Consider the following 6,966-nt stretch of genomic DNA (forward strand, 5'->3'; position numbering starts at 1 on the left):
ATAGTTGGAAAATATATAGGCTCTAGAGAAAAACATGCGTGAATTCCTCTTTAACTTGGATGAAAGGATTTCTATCTAGATTTAAATTCCAGAAGTAATAAAGACTGATAAGTATGACTTTATTAAGAAAAACTTCTGCATGTCTCCCAAAATACAAACAATATAAAAGACAATGGACAAACTGGGAGAAAATGTTTACAACACTTATCTTGGATAAAGAACTAGTATACCTAAGAGATTAAAAAAAAAAATCTTAACCTGCTGTGGCTCAGTGGGATAAGAACCCAGCTAGCATCCATGAGGATGAGGGTTCAATCCCTGGCCTTGTTCAGTGGGTTAAGGACCTGGCATTGCCAAGACCCGTGGTGTAGGTCACATATGAGGCTCAGATCTTGCCTTACTGTGGCTGTGGCAGGATGGCATCTGCAGCTATGCAGCTGCAACTCCAATTGACCCCTAGCTTGGGAACCTCCATATGTCACATGTGCAGCCCTAAAAAGCAAAAAAAAAAAAAAAAAAAAGGAACAATTAGAGAAAAAAGATAAAATGTCATTCCTCAAAGTAATGTAAAAAAGCTTCCCAAATATGTAAAGGTGTTCAAACTCCCTAATGAGAAGAGAAAATATAAATTAAAATGACACTGAGATTACTGAGTTCTGGTCAGGATAATAAGGACTTTAGTTACTTTGTATTGCCACAGTGAATACAGGCATAAACTCTGGACAGAATGCATGGAATAGCTATTTGCAGGCTGTAGAATATGAATGTAAACAGTCAGGTTGGGGAAGGAAACCAGAACTCAAGGTACCACTGAACTATAAATGTGTTTCCCATTTTGTTTCTCCTCTGTTATCTCCTGGCCTGTATTCAGCAACAACTTGAAACCTAGAACTGTGCACCAGGTATTAACAGACAGAATTCCAAGGGAAATCCTCTATTACGGTCTGAGAGTCAAGAAAGGGGGCCTTTGTAGGTCATAGGGAGTGAGAGGAATCCAAAGTTTCCTTTGTGTTTGCTTCCCCATTCTCTCACACACCAGTTCACAGGCAAATCCACAGTGACAATGGAGAGAAAAACAGAGGCCAGCCAGGCCTGCACCTAAAACTGAGAGAGAATTCTGATCCCAAGAGCATGGGGGCACCATCAGTGCTGTTTTCATTCTTTATCCTCTTGCTCGGCCCCAAGGCAGTTGCCTTTGCAAGGAGTGTACAGCACAGCAAGGAAACTAAACTCTACTCCGTTTCCTAGCTAGAAGACCAGAAAGTTAAGTGTTAGGGAGATTAAGGAGATCAATAAAATGGTCCCATCAAGTTGTGTACACTTTTGGGCTTATTTTCAAGCTGCATATATGGGTCTGAACACAGTCAATGTTCCACAGGTTTTGAGAAGTAAGATACAGGGTACACTACTCTCCAGGTATTTCCCTGACTTGATATAGGGCAGTTACAATAATCCTACTGTAAACATCATATTTAATAGTAAAAAACTAAGTACCTTCTCCCTAAGATAAAGAACAAAGCAAGCATGTCCACTTTCACCTTACCACTCATATTCAACACCATATTGCAAATTCTAGCCAGTGCAATAAAGCAAGAAAAAGAAATAAAAGGGATACAAATTAGAAATAATATAATAAAAACTGTGACATAATAAGAAAAACATATTTGGTTTCTGTTCTCATGCCCACACACATTTGCTGGCATATGAGGCCTAAAACCTGTGTAATCTTTGAAGTAATAAGTATCTTTTTGTATGCCAGTGAGATGATTGACAGCTGAAGACTCTTGGATAGCTTCAGGATGGAGTCTGGGTGTCAAGGGAACCAATCATGCGAATAGAAGGTTAGAAATTTCAGCCCCACTCTCCTGTCCTCTGGGGAAAGTAAGAGAGGTTGGAGGCTGAATTAATCACTAAAGGCCAATGATTTAATGAATTGTCTACATAATGAAGCCTCCATTCAAAACCCCAACTGAAGGGGTTCAGAAATCTTCTGGGTTGGTGAACATATGGAGGTGCTGTGAGGGGGATGCCCCTAGACAGGGCATGGAAGCTCCATACTCCACCCCCTTACATTGCCTTATGCATCTCGTCCATCTGGATATTCTTTTTCTTTTTTTTTTTTTTTCTGTCTTTTTGCCATTTCTTGGGCCGCTCTCACGGCATATGGAGGTTCCCAGGCTAGGGGTCTAACTGGAGCTGTAGCCACCGGCCTACACCAGAGCCACAGCAACTCAGGATCCAAGCCGTGTCTGAGACCTACACCACAGCTCACGTCAACGCCGGATTGTTAACCCACTGAGCAAGGCCAGGGATTGAACCGGCAAACTCATGGTTCCTAGTCAGATTCGTTAACCACTGCGCCACAACGGGAACTCCATCTGGATATTCTTGAGTTGTATCCTTTAATAATAAACTACTAATCCAGAAGTAAACTATTTCTCTGAGTTTTGTAAGCTGTTCTAGCAAATTATCAAACAGGAGGCAAGAGTTATGGGACCCCAATCTATAGCTGGTTGGTCAGAAATATGGAAGGCCTACACTTATGACTGGTGTTTGATGGTAGGGAGGTAGTCTTGTGGGCCTGAGCCTTTAACCTATGGGATTTGATACTAACCACAGACTGATAATATCAGAATTGAATTGTAGGACAACTGAATTGTCAGATACCCAGCTGGTGCCAGGTAATTGGTCAATGTGGGGAAAAAAACCACACATCTGGTGTCACAGTGTTGAGTGTAGAGAGAAACTGTTTTCCTTTAATTTTTCCCTGTTCAAATCAGACATAATTGTCACTAGAGAATACACATAAAAATACTTCTATAGCAAGTAAGTGCTTTAAGTAAGGTCATAGTATACAAGGTCAACATGCAAAAATCACTATTATTCCCATATACTAGCAATGAACACACTGCTATAGACTAGTAATTTGGTATTTTGTTATGCCACCCCTGGGAAACCAATACACAAAGGTGAAAAGATACACTGTTGTACATCCATACAATGAAATGTTATTTAATAATAAAAAGAAATGAAACAGTGAAACATGAAATAACACAAATGAATCTCAAAGGCATTACACTGAGTGAAAGAGGCTGGTATTAAGAAGCTATATACTGGGAGTTCCAGTCATGGCTCAGTGGAAACGAATCTGACTAGTATCCATGAGGACGCAGGTTCAATCCCTGAACTCACTCAGTGGGTTAAGAATCCAGCATTGCCTCGAGCTGTGGTGTAGGTGGCAGATGCAGCTTGGATCTGGTGTTGCTGTGGCTGTGGCACAGGCAGGTAGCTACAGCTCCAATTCGACCCCTAGCCTGGGAACCTCCATAATGCTGTGGGTGCGGCCCTACAAGAAAAAAAAACAAAAAAACAAAAAAACAAAAAACCCCCAAGCCCCTATCAACATTCCTTTTGTACTAGGTTTTTGAAATCCAGCACATATCTCACACTTACAGAACATCTCAGTTCAGACAAGCTACATTCAGTGACAGTGGTCAATGATCATACTGGTGGCTACTGCAGTAGATAATGCAAGTCAGGTTTTGCGATTACTTCCTAACTGAGTTTTCTAACTCTGGCTTTTTTTTTTTGTCTTTTTGCCTTTTCTAGGGCTGCACCCGTGGCATGTGGAGGTTCCCAGGCTAGGGGTCTAATTAGAACTGTAGCCGCCAGCCCATGCCACAGCCACAGCAACTTGGGATCCAAGCTGCATCTGCGACTTATACCACAGCTCACAGCAATGCTAGATCCTTAACCCACTGAGCGAGGCCAGGGATAGAACCCACAACCTCATGGTTCCTAGTCGGGTTTGTTAACCACTGAGCCATGATCGGGAACTGCTCTAACTCTGGTCTTGCTTCCCTCCAATCCATTCTTCCAATTTAGCCTGAGATATATAAACACATAAATCTGTTTATCTCCTTTCTCAGCTTAAAGTGCTCCAGTGGCTTCTTATTACTTGAGGGATGGAGTTAGAATGCTCGAACAGGCTTGATGATTTATGTCAGAACCCAATCCTAGCTTATCTTTCTAGTCTCATCTCTTACATCTGCCCCTCATGCTTGATGCTCCAGCCATAAAGAGTTTTGTTCCATTTCCTAAATATGTTCCTAGCTCTCTCACCTCTAGTCCTTTGCATACCTCATCCTCTCCCCTATTCCTTTGCCTCGAGGTTTCTGGCTAGCACATATTTGTTACTGTCTGAGCTCTATCATTCTCTCTTTGCCAGTACATATGTACAAGTACAGACAGATAAGACAGAGACACACACACATACACACCCCTCGGGAAATTTCCTATAGTCAATGGCTATCCTTGCCATTCTTCTCAAAGTGAGGCACGGTAAAGACAAACACAAATAAAAAATCTTCCCCTGACTAAATCATAGCAGTGGCCCTCTGGCCCCTTCCACTTTGAGCTGCTATTACACACATAAATCTTAGGGTTTTCACAGTTTCACCACTCACCAGTGTGAGTTCAAACTTAGGAACTAAACAAGATTGTAACTCACACCAGTGGTGGGCTCTCCCCCATCACACCCAACCCTAGAAACTGACAGATCTGTGAAAACCATAAGCATACGTGTGTGTGCACATGTGTGCATGTGTGTTGACAAACAGGGAGTGGTGGAGCCCAGTGACATCACAGGCTTTCCTGGTTTTGGTACATCCCTCACCTTTTCCCAGTGCTGGGCTTCAGCCTCTCCTTCTGGGTATACACATCAGTTAAGGCACCTGATATCTTTAGGGAAATTCACATTCATAGAGAAAAGTAATGAGATACAGAAGGAGGTACAATGCCTATTAAAGCAAGAAATTGAACAATCTAGATTAGATGAAAAATATTAAGTGCATCAGATGGAAAGATAATTTGAATGAAATAATACATATCCTCAAGGTGAAAAGAGTTCATACTGGTTACATCAGGGTTTCTCAATCTTGACACCGTTGACATCTTGGGCTAGATAATTCTTTGCTGTGGCAGGAGCAACAAGGGATGTCCTATACATTATGGGATGTTTGGCAGCATCTTTGGCTTCTACCCACTAGATGCCAGTTGCACTACCCTCAGTTGTGACAGCCCAAAGTGTCTCCAGATATTGCTAAATGCCCCTGGGGGTGGTGGTGGAACAAAGTCACCCAACTGGGTTACACAAAGCAGGAATAACAAATCATAAAGAACCAATCCATAATATTGTGAAAAATATAATGGTTGAGGCAAGTAACTAAGTGGGTTATATAGTAATACAGTCCAGGCCAAGAAAACTACACTGAAAAATCAGGTAGAAGAAGTCTTCTAGAGGATATCAGAAAGGGGTGAACATGAAAATATGAAGGTTAACAAACCTAGAGGATGGAAGTATAAGTATCAATACTTACATCATAAGAGTATAAGAAGGGGGAAACTAGAGGGAAGGAAATATTTGTAGATACAATGCTTACTAAAATCCCAGAATTTTTTAAAAAAAACCTCAGATTGAATGGGTACATAAAGGGCCAATCAAGATAGGCAGGAAAAATCTAATCCTAGATATGTTAGAGTGAAATGAACAAGCATCAAAGAGAAAGAGAAAGGGCCAGAGAGGAAGAGCAGCTCTCCCATAAAGGAACAAGATACAGACTGACACCAGATTTCTTAAAGCATCCCAAGAAGAGAGTAGAAGAATGGGGGTAGGGATCACGAAGGAAGGGGAAAAGAGAAACAAAAATTAAAAGTGGGCTTTGGGAGTTCCCGTCGTGGCGCAGTGGTTAACGAATCCGACTAGGAACCATGAGGTTGCGGGTTTGGTCCCTGCCCTTGCTCAGTGGGTTAACGATCCGGCGTTGCCGTGAGCTGTGGTGTAGGTTGCAGACGCGGCTCGGATCCTGCGTTGCTGTGGCTCTGGCGTAGGCCGGTGGCTACAGCTCCGATTTGACCCCTAGCCTGGGAACCTCCATATGCCGCGGGAGCAGCCCAAGAAATAGCAACAACAACAACAAAAAAAGACAAAAGACAAAAAAGACAAAAAAAGTGGGCTTTGAAGTCCTTCAATAAAAAATACAGAGATTTTGGGAGTTCCCTGATGGTCTAGTGGGTTAAAGATCCGGCACTGTCACAGCTGTGGCTCAGATTGCTGCTGTTGTATGGGTTTGACCCCTGGCCCAAGAACTTCTGCTTGCTGTGGTCATGGCCAAAAATAAAATAAAATAAAATAAAATAAAATAAAATAAAAAAATAAAGAAAGAAAGAAAAGAAAAGAAAAAATACTACAGATTTTATTTGTGGTGTAACAGAAAAGCCACTCTATGTGGTATAAGTGGCTTTGGCTGAAGTCCCAAACCAGACTCTGTGGAACTTAAAAGACAAAGCCAGGTAAAAGGTTAGACACCACAGAAGGAAACGGAGTGGCTGTACTTCTGCAGTCCCAGTTTCTGGGCTTCATCTGTATAGCTGGATCCAGTTTCTAAGACCTAATTCAGGAGACTGATGTATGCATCAGAAGTTTTACTATTCATAATAGGGTAAAACATCTTTCCAGGGAATAGTAAATACACCTGGGTTTATTTATGGCATTTCTCATCTAAGTTCTAAACTAATTACCAATTAATTACATATCAATTAGCGAATAATGAATTAGAAAAATCAGTTGAATGATCATGAGGTATAGGATGAATTTCCCCATCTCATAATTGTTACCATCTGAATTTGGTTTTTTCTCTCTTGGCCACTGCTGAATAAATGCTAACCAATTATTGTTCATCTCCCCTAATGCTCCTCCCCCCATGTTTCATAATCTTACTTTAAAAACAAAATTTTTTTTTTGGCTGTGCCTTGTGGCCACCCGAGCTGCTGCAGTGACAATGCTGGAGGCTTAACCAATGCAAAGTGAAGATAATAGTACTTTACGAGGTTGTTTAATTATATGAGGGCATATAATGTAAAGTGTCTATCGCAGTGCCTGAATATAGCCGGTCCGCAATAAACGGT

The sequence above is a fragment of the Sus scrofa genome, chromosome 14 (genome assembly GCF_054392235.1).
Source record: "Sus scrofa isolate SSC_HxYL_T2T_F1_AM1 chromosome 14, Sscrofa_HxYL_maternal_Yorkshire_Landrace_v2.0, whole genome shotgun sequence".
NCBI classification, from domain to species: Eukaryota; Metazoa; Chordata; class Mammalia; order Artiodactyla; family Suidae; genus Sus; species Sus scrofa.